The sequence below is a fragment of the Chaetodon trifascialis genome, chromosome 15, assembly GCF_039877785.1.
Source record: "Chaetodon trifascialis isolate fChaTrf1 chromosome 15, fChaTrf1.hap1, whole genome shotgun sequence".
Taxonomy (NCBI): Eukaryota; Metazoa; Chordata; class Actinopteri; order Chaetodontiformes; family Chaetodontidae; genus Chaetodon; species Chaetodon trifascialis.
Window position 1 is genome coordinate 9,810,739 of NC_092070.1, and position 14,884 is coordinate 9,825,622.

Here is a 14,884-nt window from a genome sequence, read left to right on the forward strand (position 1 = left end):
TCTGTCCTCCTCATGTCTGTCTCTCCTCCTCAGCTCAATCTGTCTCCTGCTCAGCTCTGTCTCTCTTCCTCAGCTCCATCTATCTCCTCAGCTCTGTCTCTCTCCCTCTCAATTCTGTCTCTCCTCCTCTTGTCTGTCTCTCCTACTCAGCTCCATCTCTCCTCCCCAGCTCCATCTCTGTCCTCCTTATGTCTGTCTCTCCTCCTCAGCTCAATCTGTCTCCTCCTCAGCTCTGTCTCTCTTCCTCAGCTCCATCTCTCCTCCTCAGCTGTCTCTCCTCCTCAGATCCATCTATCTCCTCCTCAGCTCTGTCTCTCCTCTTCATCTCAGTCTCTCCTCCTCAGATCTGTCTCTCTGTCTCTCCTCCTCAGCTCTGTCTCTCCTCCTCAGATCTGTCTCTCCTACTCAGCTCCATCTCTCCTCCTCTTGTCTGTCTCTCCTCCTCAGCTCTGTCTCTCATCCTCATCTCTGTCTCTCCTCCTCAGATCTGTCTCTCATCCTCATCTCCATCTCTCCTCCTCTTGTCTGTCTCTCCTCCTCAGCTCAATCTGTCTCCTGCTCAGCTCTGTCTCTCTTCCTCATCTCTGTCTCTCCTCCTCAGATCTGTCTCTCATCCTCATCTCCATCTCTGCTCCTCAGCTCCATCTCTCCTTCTCATCTCCATTTCTCCTCCTCAGGTCTGTCTCTTCTCCTCATCTCTGTCTGTCCTCCTAATCTCATCTCTCCTCCTCATCTCTGTCTCTCCTCCTCAGCTCCATCTCTCTCCTCCTCATGTCTGTCTCTCTCCTCCTCAGCTCCATCTATCTCCTCAGCTCCGTCTCTGTCCTCCTCAGCTCTGTCTCTCCTCCTCAACTCCGTCTCTCCTCCTCAGCTCTGTCTCTCCTCCTCAGATCCATCTATCTCCTCCTCATCTCTGTCTCTCCTCCTCAGCTCTGTCTCTCCTCCTCAGCTCAATCTGTCTCCTCCTCAGCTCTGTCTCTCTTCCTCAGCTCCATCTCTCTCCTCCTCAGCTCTGTCTCTCCTACTCAGCTCCATCTCTCTCCTCCTCATGTCTGTCTCTCTCCTCCTCAGATCCATCTATCTCCTCCTCATCTCCATCTGTCCTACTCAGCTCCATCTCTCCTCCTCAGCTCCATCTCTGTCCTCCTCATGTCTGTCTCTCCCCCTCAGATCAATCTGTCTCCTGCTCAGCTCTGTCTCTCTTCCTCAGCTCCATCTATCTCCTCAGCTCTGTCTCTCTCCTTCTGAATTCTGTCTCTCCTCCTCTTGTCTGTCTCTCCCCCTCAGCTCTGTCTCTCTTCCTCAGCTCTGTCTCTCTTCCTCATGTCTGTCTCTCCTCCTCAGCTCCATCTCTCTCCTCCTCTTCTCTGTCTCTCCTCCTTAGATCTGTCTCTCCTCCTCATCTCCATCTGTCCTACTCAGCTCCATCTCTCCTCCCCAGCTCCATCTCTGTCCTCATGTCTGTCTCTCCTCCTCAGATCCATCTATCCCCTCCTCAGCTCTGTCTCTCCTCCTCAGCTCTGTCTCTCTCCTCAGTTCTATCTCTCTCCTCAGTTCTATCTCTTCTCCTCAGCTCTGTCTGCCCTCCCAATCTCATCTCTCCTCCTCATCTCTCTCTGTCCTCCTCAGATCCATCTCTCCTCCTCAGATCTGTCTCTCCTACTCAGCTCCATCTATCTCCTCAGCTCTGTCTCTCTCCTCCTCATGTCTGTCTGTCCTCCTAATCTCATCTCTCCTCTTCATCTCTGTCTCTCCTCCTCAGATCTGTCTCTCCTCCTCATCTCCATCTCTCATCCTCATCTCCGTCTCTCCTCCTCAGATCTGTCTCTTTGTCTCTCCTCCTCAGCTCTGTCTCTCCTCCTCAGATCTGTCTCTCCTACTCAGCTCCACCTCTCCTCCTCTTGTCTGTCTCTTCTCCTCAGCTCAATCTGTCTCCTGCTCAGCTCTGTCTCTCTTCCTCATCTCTGTCTCTCCTCCTCAGATCTGTCTCTCATCCTCATCTCCATCTCTGCTCCTCAGCTCCATCTCTCCTTCTCATCTCCATTTCTCCTCCTCAGGTCTGTCTCTTCTCCTCATCTCTGTCTGTCCTCCTAATCTCATCTCTCCTCCTCAACTCCGTCTCTCCTCCTCAGCTCTGTCTCTCCTCCTCAGATCCATCTATCTCCTCCTCATCTCTGTCTCTCCTCCTCATCTCTGTCTCTCCTCCTCAGCTCTGTCTCTCCTCCTCAGCTCAATCTGTCTCCTCCTCAGCTCTGTCTCTCTTCCTCAGCTCCATCTCTCTCCTCCTCAGCTCTGTCTCTCCTACTCAGCTCCATCTCTCCCCTCCTCATGTCTGTCTCTCTCCTCCTCAGATCCATCTATCTCCTCCTCAGATCTGTCTCTCATCCTCATCTCCATCTCTGCTCCTCAGCTCCATCTCTCCTTCTCATCTCCATTTCTCCTCCTCAGGTCTGTCTCTTCTCCTCATCTCTGTCTGTCCTCCTAATCTCATCTCTCCTCCTCATCTCTGTCTCTCCTCCTCAGCTCCATCTCTCTCCTCCTCATGTCTGTCTCTCTCCTCCTCAGATCCATCTATCTCCTCCTCATCTCTGTCTCTCCTCCTCAACTCCGTCTCTCCTCCTCAGCTCTGTCTCTCCTCCTCAGATCCATCTATCTCCTCCTCATCTCTGTCTCTCCTCCTCATCTCTGTCTCTCCTCCTCAGCTCTGTCTCTCCTCCTCAGCTCAATCTGTCTCCTCCTCAGCTCTGTCTCTCTTCCTCAGCTCCATCTCTCTCCTCCTCAGCTCTGTCTCTCCTACTCAGCTCCATCTCTCCCCTCCTCATGTCTGTCTCTCTCCTCCTCAGATCCATCTATCTCCTCCTCATCTCTGTCTCTCCTCCTCAGCTCCATCTCTCTCCTCCTCATGTCTGTCTCTCTCCTCCTCAGATCCATCTATCTCCTCCTCATCTCCATCTGTCCTACTCAGCTCCATCTCTCCTCCTCAGCTCCATCTCTGTCCTCCTCATGTCTGTCTCTCCCCCTCAGCTCAATCTGTCTCCTGCTCAGCTCTGTCTCTCTTCCTCAGCTCCATCTATCTCCTCAGCTCTGTCTCTCTCCTTCTGAATTCTGTCTCTCCTCCTCTTGTCTGTCTCTCCCCCTCAGCTCTGTCTCTCTTCCTCAGCTCTGTCTCTCTTCCTCATGTCTGTCTCTCCTCTTCAGATCCATCTCTCCTCCTCAGCTCTGTCTCTCCTCCTCAGATCTGTCTCTCCTACTCAGCTCCATCTATCTCCTCAGCTCTGTCTCTCTCCTCCTCATGTCTGTCTGTCCTCCTAATCTCATCTCTCCTCCTCAGCCCCATCTCTCTCCTCCTCATGTCTGTCTCTCCTCCTCAGCTCCATCTATCTCCTCAGCTCTGTCTCTCTCCTCCTCAGTTCTGTCTCTCCTCCTCAGCCCCATCTCTCTCCTCCTCAGATCTGTCTCTCCTCCTCAGATCTGTCTCTCCTCCTCAGCTCTGTCTCTCCTCCTCAGCTCCATCTATCTGCCCAGCTCTGTCTCTCTCCTCAGATCTGTCTCTCTCCTCAGCCCCATCTCTCTCCTCCTCAGATCTGTCTGTCCTACTCAGCTCCATCTATCTCCTCAGCTCTCTCTCTCCTCCTCAGCTCCATCTCTCTCCTCCTCAGCTCTGTCTCTCCTCCTCAGATCTCTCTATTTTCCTCAGCTCCATCTATCTCCTCAGCTCCGTCTCTCTCCTCCTCAGCTCTATCTATGTCCTCCTCATGTCTGTCTCTCCTCCTCAGCTCTGTCTCTCCTCCTCAGATCTGTCTCTCCTCCTCAGCTCTGTCTCTCCTCCTCAGATCTGTCTCTCCTACTCAGCTCCATCTCTCCTCCTCTTGTCTGTCTCTCCTCCTCAGATCCATCTCTGTCCTCCTCAGCTCTGTCTCTCTCCTCCTCAGCTCCATCTCTCTCCTCCTCAGATCCATCTATCACCTCCTCATCTCCATCTCTCCTCCTCAGCTCTGTCTCTCCTCCTCAGATCTGTCTCTCCTTCTCATCTCCATTTCTCCTCCTCAGCTCTGTCTCTTCTCCTCATCTCCGTCTGTCCTCCTAATCTCATCTCTCCTCCTCATTTCTCTCTCTCCTCCTCAGCTCTGTCTCTCCTCCTCAGATCTCTCTCTTTTCCTCAGCTCCATCTATCTCCTCAGCTCCGTCTCTCTCCTCCTCAGCTCCATCTCTGTCCTCCTTATGTCTGTCTCTCCTCCTCAGCTCCTTCTCTCTCCTCCTCAGCTCTGTCTCTCCTCCTCAGATCTGTCTCTCCTACTCAGCTCCATCTCTCTCCTCCTCAGCTCTGTCTCTCCTCCTCAGATCTGTCTCTCCTACTCAGCTCCATCTCTCCTCCTCTTGTCTGTCTCTCCTCCTCAGCTCTGTCTCTTCTCCTCATCTCTGTCTGTCCTCCTAATCTCATCTCTCCTCCTCATCTCTCTCTGCTCCTCAGATCCATCTATCTCCTCCTCAGTTCTATCTCTTCTCCTCATCTCCATCTCTGTCCTCCTCATGTCTGTCTCTCCTCCTCAGCTCTGTCTCTCTTCCTCAGCTCCATCTCTCTCCTCCTCATCTCTGTCTCTCCTCCTCAGCTCCGTCTCTCCTCCTCCGATCTGTCTAAGTAAGCTTCCGGGGGCGCGGCTCTGCTGCTGACCCCGTGCTCACCGGTGTTTGGTTTTGCTTGATTTTAAATGTGTTTTATAGTCTATTTTGAGCGGTTCTTTTGTCTGATGCGGACCACATCCACTAGAAACGCTTCTGCACTTTGCACTTTTCTACCATTATGAATTTTGTACCATTATGGATACTTTTTTGCCTCATGGCGTTTGCGCCAGGGAACAATACCTGGATGGGCCGACAAGACGCCCTGACCTACACGCTTGAGCACCTGCTGTCATTACGCTCAGCCAGTTACTACTCATCTCTTAACTTACCCGCGGACTGTTTTGAGATCCAGCGAACTGAAAGATGTCTGGAGAAAGGAAGGAAAGAGAGGAAAAAGCGGGGCTCAAGAGGAGGAGTGAGACATTGTCTTTGGAAACGCAGGAGTAGATTTCCTCTGCCTGTCATTACCCTGTCTAACGTAAGCAACAAACTGGATGAACTTATGCTTAGAGCTGAACATGATTGTGAATTCAGACAGAGCAACCTGGTTTGCCTCACGGAAACCTGGCTTAAAGATCATCACCCAACTCCTACCTTAACGGGGTTCTGTACAATAAGAGCAGACAGAGATGAGCGCAGCTCATGCAAATCAATCGGAGGCGGCCTGTGTATGTCTGTGGATAACAGATGGGCCACACAGTACTGTATACGGGAGCAAGTGTGCACACCGGACTATGAAATATTGACTGTATCTTTTAGACTTTTTTATCTTCCACGAGAATTCGGCCAGATACCTGTCATACTCACTTATGTGCCAGGGCCGGATGATGATGCTGCAGGTGCGAGAATAGCGGAGAGTTATAATGATGCACTCACTCGCTCTGCAGATCAACCCATCTTGATTCTTGGGGATTTTAATTCCTGTAATTTATCTGAACACTTGCCTATTCTTCAGCAATATGTGGACTGCCCCACTCGTCTCAATCGGACTATTGACTGTTGCTATGGGAATATTACTGATGCTTACAAAGCGGTATGTAGACCCCCCCTCGGGAAATCAGATCACAACGTAATTCATCTCTTGCCTAAATATAAGGCTATGTTGAAGAGGGAGAAACCTGTCACTGGACAAATACAGGTGTGGTCTGACCGATGTAAAGAGCAACTTAGGGACTGCTTTGAGGACATGGATGTTGATGAACTCACTGATGCTATTACGTCATATATTAAATTTTGTGAAGACGTGTCTGAAACTAAATTCGTGAAAATTTTCCCAAATAATAAACCCTGGGTTTCCAAGCAGCCGAAAAGCTGCCTTAATGAAAGAATGACTGCTTTTTGCACTGGTAATACGGAGTTACTATTATCAATTATTACCGAACTGGTGTTACCTATTTTCACTTTTTACAAATGAATTTATGGTCAATGACACACATTTTAAATTGTTGAAGTATGCGGATGACATGGCCTTAGTTGGCCTTCTTCAAAAATTAGATCCTGTAGGTGAAGCAGCCTATTTGGGTCATACTCAGGCACTTCAAACATGGTGTCATATTAGTTGTCTGGAAATCAACATGGCCAAAACAAAGGAACTAATCATTTGTACAAAACAAGATCTGAAGACAGAACCAGTTTCACTTGATGGTCAACATGTTGAAACTGTGGATTACTTTAAATATCTTGGCACTTTTTTGGACTCCCAACTGAGCTTCTCTGGAAATACAGAATTTATCTTTAAGAGATGCTCACAGCGTCTCTATCTCCTCAGGAAACTTTGTGGCCTTGGAGTCAGTCAGCAGATTTTGGAGCTTGTTTATAAAACTATGGTGGAAAGTGTTTTAACCTTTCATCTTCCTGCTTGGTATGGTCACCTAAATTGCAGACTTAAGAACAAACTTTCTAGGATTGTGTCTGCGGCAAGTAAGATAAATGGCAAACCTCAGGAGCCTTTGATTCAACTTTTTACAGAAAGGCCGAGGAAAAAGGCGGAGAGCATCCTGTCAGATCGCTCTCATCCTCTATTCAGCCAGTTTGAGCCTTTAAACTCCGGGAGGCGCTACAGAGTCCCTCTGGCAACTAAAAATGGATTTAAGAAATCGTTTGTCCCTAGTGCTATTAGTATCCTTAACTCTGCAAAGTGACTGATGGGATGTGGTCCATAGCCATGACATGAACTTCTCTCAATACTTAATGTTTATAATGTATCTAATTTTATCTATGTACATTTTATTGTATTTTCTTTCTTATTTTCTTTTATTTTATTTTGTTATTATTATTATTATTATTATTATTATTGTTATTATTATTACTGTGTCTGGTGAGCCGAAGACAAATTTCCACCCCCTGGTGGACAATAAAGATTGATTCTATTCTATTCTATTCTATTCTATTCTATTCTATTCTATCTCCATCTCTGCTCCTCAGCTCCATCTCTCGTTCTCATCTCCATTTCGCCTCCTCATGTCTGTCTCTCCTCCTCATCTCCATCTGTCCTACTCAGCTCCATCTATCCTCCTCAGCTCCATCTCTGTCCTCCTCATGTCTGTCTCTCCTCCTTAGCTCAATCTGTCTCCTCCTCAATTCTGTCTCTCCTCCTCTTGTCTGTCTCTCTCCTCCTCTTGTCTGTCTCTCCTCCTCAGATCCATCTCTCTCTTCCTCAGCTCTGTCTCTCTCCTCCTCATCTCCATCTCTGCTCCTCAGCTCCATCTCTCGTTCTCATCTCCATTTCACTTCCTCAGCGCTGTCTCTCCTCCTCAGATCCATCTCTCTCCTCCTCTTGTCTGTCTCTCCTCCTTAGATCTGTCTCTCCTCCTCTTGTCTGTCTCTCCTCCTCATCTCTGTCTCTGCTCCTCAGCTCTGTCTCTCTCCTCCTCATCTCCATTTCTCCTCCTCAGCTCTGTCTCTTCTCCTCATCTCTGTCTCTCCTCCTCATCTCTCTCTCTCCTCCTCAGATCCATCTCTCTCCTCCTCTTGTCTGTCTCTCCTCCTTAGATCTGTCTCTCCTCCTCTTGTCTGTCTCTCCTCCTCTTGTCTGTCTCTCCTCCTCAGATCCATCTCTCTCTTCCTCAGCTCTGTCTCTCTCCTCCTCATCTCCATCTCTGCTCCTCAGCTCCATCTCTCGTTCTCATCTCCATTTCACTTCCTCAGCGCTGTCTCTCCTCCTCAGATCCATCTCTCTCCTCCTCTTGTCTGTCTCTCCTCCTTAGATCTGTCTCTCCTCCTCTTGTCTGTCTCTCCTCCTCATCTCTGTCTCTGCTCCTCAGCTCTGTCTCTCTCCTCCTCATCTCCATTTCTCCTCCTCAGCTCTGTCTCTTCTCCTCATCTCTGTCTCTCCTCCTCATCTCTCTCTCTCCTCCTCAGATCCATCTCTCTCCTCCTCATCTCCATCTGTCCTACTCAGCTCCATCTCTGTCCTCCTCATGTCTGTCTCTCCTCCTCAGTTCTATCTCTTCTCCTCAGCTCTGTCTCTTCTCCTCATCTCTGTCTGTCCTCCTAATCTCATCTCTCCTCCTCAGCTCTGTCTCTCCTCCTCAATTCTGTCTCTCCTCCTCATCTCTCTCTCTCTCCTCCTCAGCTCTGTCTCTCCTCCTCAGATCTGTCTTTCCTACTCAGCTCCATCTATCTCCTCCTCAGATCTGTCTCTCCTCCTCAGCTCCTTCTCTCTCCTCCTCAGCTCTGTCTCTCCTCCTCAGATCTGTCTCTCCTACTCAGCTCCATCTCTCTCCTCCTCAGCTCTGTCTCTCCTCCTCAGATCTGTCTCTCCTACTCAGCTCCATCTATCTCCTCAGCTCTGTCTCTCTCCTCCTCAGTTCTGTCTCTCCTCCTCATCTCCATCTCTGCTCCTCAGCTCCATCTCTCGTTCTCATCTCCATTTCACTTCCTCAGCGCTGTCTCTCCTCCTCAGATCCATCTCTCTCCTCCTCTTGTCTGTCTCTCCTCCTTAGATCTGTCTCTCCTCCTCTTGTCTGTCTCTCCTCCTCATCTCTGTCTCTGCTCCTCAGCTCTGTCTCTCTCCTCCTCATCTCCATTTCTCCTCCTCAGCTCTGTCTCTTCTCCTCATCTCTGTCTCTCCTCCTCATCTCTCTCTCTCCTCCTCAGATCCATCTCTCTCCTCCTCATCTCCATCTGTCCTACTCAGCTCCATCTCTGTCCTCCTCATGTCTGTCTCTCCTCCTCAGTTCTATCTCTTCTCCTCAGCTCTGTCTCTTCTCCTCATCTCTGTCTGTCCTCCTAATCTCATCTCTCCTCCTCAGCTCTGTCTCTCCTCCTCAATTCTGTCTCTCCTCCTCATCTCTCTCTCTCTCCTCCTCAGCTCTGTCTCTCCTCCTCAGATCTGTCTTTCCTACTCAGCTCCATCTATCTCCTCCTCAGCTCTGTCTCTCCTCCTCAGATCTGTCTCTCCTACTCAGCTCCATCTCTCTCCTCCTCAGCTCTGTCTCTCCTCCTCAGATCTGTCTCTCCTACTCAGCTCCATCTATCTCCTCAGCTCTGTCTCTCTCCTCCTCAGTTCTGTCTCTCCTCCTCAGCTCTGTCTCTCCTCCTCAGATCTGTCTTTCCTACTCAGCTCCATCTATCTCCTCAGCTCTGTCTCTCTCCTCAGTTCTATCTCTCCTCCTCAGCTCTGTCTCTCCTCTTCAGATCTGTCTCTCTCCTCAGATCTGTCTCTCCTCCCCAGCTCTGTCTCTCCTCCTCAGATCTGTCTCTCCTCCTCAGCTCCATCTATCTCCTCCTCAGCTCTGTCTCTCCTCCTCAGCTCCATCTCTCTCCTCCTCAGCTCTGTCTCTCCTCCTCAGCTCCATCTATCTGCTCAGCTCTGTCTCTCTCCTCAGATCTGTCTCTCTCCTCAGCCCCATCTCTCTCCTCCTCATGTCTGTCTCTCCTCTTCAGATCCATCTCTCTCCTCCTCAGCTCTGTCTCTCCTCCTCAGATCTGTCTGTCCTACTCAGTTCTGTCTCTCCTCCTCAGATCTGTCTTTCCTACTCAGCTCCATCTACCTCCTCAGCTCTGTCTCTCCTCCTCAGTTCTGTCTCTCCTCCTCAGTTCTGTCTCTCCTCCTCAGCTCCATCTCTCTCCTCCTCAGCTCTGTCTCTCCTCCTCAGCCCCATCTCTCTCCTCCTCATGTCTGTCTCTCTCCTCCTCAGCTCCATCTATCTCCTCAGCTCTGTCTCTCCTCCTCAGATCTGTCTCTCCTCCCCAGCTCTGTCTCTCCTCCTCAGATCTGTCTCTCCTCCTCAGCTCCATCTCTCTCCTCCTCAGCTCTGTCTCTCCTCCTCAGCTCCATCTATTTGCTCAGCTCTGTCTCTCTCCTCAGATCTGTCTCTCCTCCTCAGCCCCATCTCTCTCCTCCTCAGTTCTGTCTCTCCTCCTCAGATCTGTCTGTCCTACTCAGCTCCATCTATCTCCTCCTCACATCTGTCTCTCCTCCTCAGATCCATCTCTCTCCTCCTCAGTTCTGTCTCTCCTCCTCATCTCCATCTGTCCTACTCAGCTCTATCTCTCCTCCTCAGCTCCATCTCTGTCCTCCTCATGTCTGTCTCTCCTCCTCAGATCCATCTCTCTCCTCCTCAGTTCTGTCTCTCCTCCTCATCTCCATCTGTCCTACTCAGCTCTATCTCTCCTCCTCAGCTCCATCTCTGTCCTCCTCATGTCTGTCTCTCCTCCTCAGTTCTATCTCTTCTCCTCAGCTCTGTCTCTCCTCCTCAATTCTGTCTCTGTCCTCCTCATCTCTCTCTCTCTCCTCCTCAGCTCTGTCTCTCCTCCTCAGATCTGTCTTTCCTACTCAGCTCCATCTATCTCCTCCTCAGCTCTGTCTCTCCTCCTCAGATCTGTCTCTCCTACTCAGCTCCATCTATCTCCTCAGCTCCATCTCTGCTCCTCAGTTCTATCTCTCCTCCTCAGCCCTATCTGTCTCCTCAGTTCTATCTCTCCTCCTCAGCTCTGTCTCTCCTCCTCAGATCTGTCTCTCTCCTCAGATCTGTCTCTCCTCCTCATCTCTGTCTCTCCTCCTCAGCTCCATCTCTCTCCTCCTCAGCTCTGTCTCTCCTCCTCAGCTCTGTCTCTCTCCTCAGATCTGTCTCTCTCCTCCTCATGTCTCTCTCTCCTCCTCAGCCCCATCTCTCTCCTCCTCATGTCTGTCTCTCTCCTCCTCAGCTCCATCTATCTCCTCAGCTCTGTCTCTCTCCTCCTCAGTTCTGTCTCTCCTCCTCAGCCCCATCTCTCTCCTCCTCAGATCTGTCTCTCCCCAGCTCTGTCTCTCCTCCTCAGATCTGTCTCTCCTCCTCAGCTCCATCTCTCTCCTCCTCAGCTCTGTCTCTCCTCCTCAGCTCCATCTATTTGCTCAGCTCTGTCTCTCTCCTCAGATCTGTCTCTCTCCTCAGCCCCATCTCTCTCCTCCTCAGCTCTGTCTCTCTCCTCAGATCTGTCTCTCTCCTCCTCATGTCTCTCTCTCCTCCTCAGCCCCATCTCTCTCCTCCTCATGTCTGTCTCTCTCCTCCTCAGCTCCATCTATCTCCTCAGCTCTCTCTCTCTCCTCCTCAGCTCTGTCTCTCCTCCTCAGATCTGTCTGTCCTACTCAGCTCCATCTATCTCCTCAGCTCTGTCTCTCCTCCTCAGCTCTGTCTCTCCTCCTCAGCCCCATCTCTCTCCTCCTCATGTCTGTCTCTCCTCCTCAGATCCATCTCTCTCCTCCTCAGTTCTGTCTCTCCTCCTCATCTCCATCTGTCCTACTCAGCTCTATCTCTCCTCCTCAGCTCCATCTCTGTCCTCCTCATGTCTGTCTCTCCTCCTCAGTTCTATCTCTTCTCCTCAGCTCTGTCTCTTCTCCTCATCTCTGTCTGTCCTCCTAATCTCATCTCTCCTCCTCAGCTCTGTCTCTCCTCCTCAATTCTGTCTCTCCTCCTCATCTCTCTCTCTCTCTCTCTCTCTCTCTCTCTCTCCTCCTCAGCTCTGTCTCTCCTCCTCAGATCTGTCTTTCCTACTCAGCTCCATCTATCTCCTCCTCAGCTCTGTCTCTCCTCCTCAGCTCCATCTATCTCCTCAGCTCTGTCTCTCTCCTCAGTTCTATCTCTCCTCCTCAGCCCTATCTGTCTCCTCAGCTCTGTCTCTCTCCTCCTCAGTTCTGTCTCCTCCTCAGCTCTGTCTCTCCTCCTCAGATCTGTCTTTCCTACTCAGCTCCATCTATCTCCTCAGCTCTGTCTCTCTCCTCAGTTCTATCTCTCCTCCTCAGCTCTGTCTCTCCTCCTCAGATCTGTCTCTCTCCTCAGATCTGTCTCTCCTCCCCAGCTCTGTCTCTCCTCCTCATCTCTGTCTCTCCTCCTCAGCTCCATCTCTCTCCTCCTCAGCTCTGTCTCTCCTCCTCAGCTCCATCTCTCTCCTCCTCATGTCTGTCTCTCCTCTTCAGATCCATCTCTCTCCTCCTCAGCTCTGTCTCTCTCCTCAGATCTGTCTCTCTCCTCAGCCCCATCTCTCTCCTCCTCATGTCTGTCTCTCCTCTTCAGATCCATCTCTCTCCTCCTCAGCTCTGTCTCTCCTCCTCAGATCTGTCTGTCCTACTCAGCTCCATCTATCTCCTCAGCTCTGTCTCTCCTCCTCAGTTCTGTCTCTCCTCCTCAGCTCCATCTCTCTCCTCCTCAGCTCTGTCTCTCCTCCTCAGCCCCATCTCTCTCCTCCTCATGTCTGTCTCTCCTCCTCAGCTCCATCTATCTCCTGAGCTCTGTCTCTCTCCTCCTCAGTTCTGTCTCTCCTCCTCAGCCCCATCTCTCTCCTCCTCAGATCTGTCTCTCCTCCTCAGATCTGTCTCTCCTCCTCAGATCTGTCTTTCCTACTCAGCTCCATCTATCTCCTCCTCAGCTCTGTCTCTCCTCCTCAGATCTGTCTCTCCTACTCAGCTCCATCTATCTCCTCAGCTCTGTCTCTCTCCTCAGTTCTATCTCTCCTCCTCAGCCCTATCTGTCTCCTCAGCTCTGTCTCTCTCCTCCTCAGTTCTGTCTCCTCCTCAGCTCTGTCTCTCCTCCTCAGATCTGTCTTTCCTACTCAGCTCCATCTATCTCCTCAGCTCTGTCTCTCTCCTCAGTTCTATCTCTCCTCCTCAGCTCTGTCTCTCCTCCTCAGATCTGTCTCTCTCCTCAGATCTGTCTCTCCTACTCAGCTCCATCCATCTCCTCAGCTCTGTCTCTCCTCCTCAGCCCCATCTCTCTCCTCCTCATGTCTGTCTCTCCTCCTCAGATCTGTCTCTCCTCCTCAGATCTGTCTCTCCTCCTCAGCTCTGTCTCTCCTCCTCAGCTCCATCTATCTCCTCCTCAGCTCTGTCTCTCTCCTCAGATCTGTCTCTCTCCTCAGCCCCATCTCTCTCCTCCTCATGTCTGTCTCTCCTCTTCAGATCCATCTCTCTCCTCCTCAGCTCTGTCTCTCCTCCTCAGATCTGTCTGTCCTACTCAGCTCCATCTATCTCCTCAGCTCTGTCTCTCCTCCTCAGTTCTGTCTCTCCTCCTCAGCTCCATCTCTCTCCTCCTCAGCTCTGTCTCTCCTCCTCAGCCCCATCTCTCTCCTCCTCAGTTCTGTCTCTCCTCCTCAGCCCCATCTCTCTCCTCCTCAGATCTGTCTCTCCTCCTCAGATCTGTCTCTCCTCCTCAGCTCTGTCTCTCCTCCTCAGCTCCATCTATCTGCTCAGCTCTGTCTCTCTCCTCAGATCTGTCTCTCTCCTCAGATCTGTCTGTCCTACTCAGCTCCATCTATCTCCTCAGCTCTGTCTCTCCTCCTCAGCTCTGTCTCTCTTCCTCAGCCCCATCTCTCTCCTCCTCAGATCTGTCTCTCCTCCTCAGATCTGTCTGTCCTACTCAGCTCATCTATCTCCTCAGCTCTGTCTCTCCTCCTCAGCTCTGTCTCTCTTCCTCAGCCCCATCTCTCTCCTCCTCATGTCTGTCTCTCCTCCTCAGCTCCATCTCTCTCCTCCTCAGATCTGTCTCTCCTACTCAGCTCCATCCATCTCCTCAGCTCTGTCTCTCCTCCTCAGCCCCATCTCTCTCCTCCTCATGTCTGTATCTCCTCCTCAGCTCTACTCATCTCCATCTTTCCTCCTCAGCTCCATCTCTCCTCCTCAGATCCGTCTCTGCTTCTCATCTCCATTTCTCCTCCTCAGTTCTGTCTCTCCTCCTCATCTCCATCTGTCCTACCTTTCTCCATCTCTCCTACTCAGCTCAATCTGTCTCCTCCTCAGCTCTATCTCTCCTCCTCAGCTCTGTCTCTTCTCCTCATCTCTGTCTGTCCTCCTAATCTCATCTCTCCTCCTCAGCTCTGTCTCTTCTCCTCATCTCTGTCTGTCCTCCTAATCTCATCTCTCCTCCTCATCTCTCTCTCCCCTCCTCAGCCCCATCTCTCTCCTCCTCAGCTCTGTCTCCTCCTCAGCTCCATCTATCTCCTCAGCTCTGTCTCTGTCCTCAGTTCTATCTCTCCTCCTCAGCTCTGTCTCTCCTCCTCATCTCTGTCTGTCCTCCTAATCTCATCTCTCCTCCTCATCTCTGTCTCTTCTCCTCATCTCTGTCTGTCCCCCTAATCTCATCTCTCCTCCTCATCTCTGTCTCTCCTCCCCAGCTCCATCTCTCTCCTCAGATCTGTCTCTGTCCTCCTCATGTCTGTCTCTCCTCCTCAGCTCAATCTGTCTCCTCCTCAGATCCATCTGTCTCCTCCTCATCTCTGTCTCTCTTTCTCAGCTCCATCTCTCTCCTCCTCATGTCTGTCTCTCCTCCTCAGCTCCATCTCTCTCCTCCTCAGCTCTGTCTCTGCTCCTCAGCTCCATCTCTCTCCTCCTCAGCTCTGTCTCTGCTCCTCAGCTCTGTCTCTCTCCTCCTCAGTTCTGTCTATCCTCCTCCGGAGTCTCTGTGCTTTGTCGTTTCGCAGGTTCCACAGTGGCTGAATCTGGATTGTGGATTACAGCTGCGTCTCCTGCCATGGCCCTGCCTGACATCCACTGCAACTGCTACTACTGTTATTACATCCACTGTCGCTGTTACTGTGACTGCATGTCTCTCTCTCTCTCTCTCTCTGTCTCTCTCTCTCTCTCTGACTGTATTTCTGTCTGTCCCACTCTCTCTCTCTTGCTCTCCCTCTTACCCAACCGGTCGAGGCAGATGGCCGCCCACCCAGAGCCCGGTTCTGCCTGAGGTTTCTGCCTGTTAAAAGGAAGTTTTTCCTCGCCACTGTCGCCAAGTGCTTGCTCATGGGGGAATGTTGGTTCTCTGTAAATAAAAGAACTCGGTCTGTACCA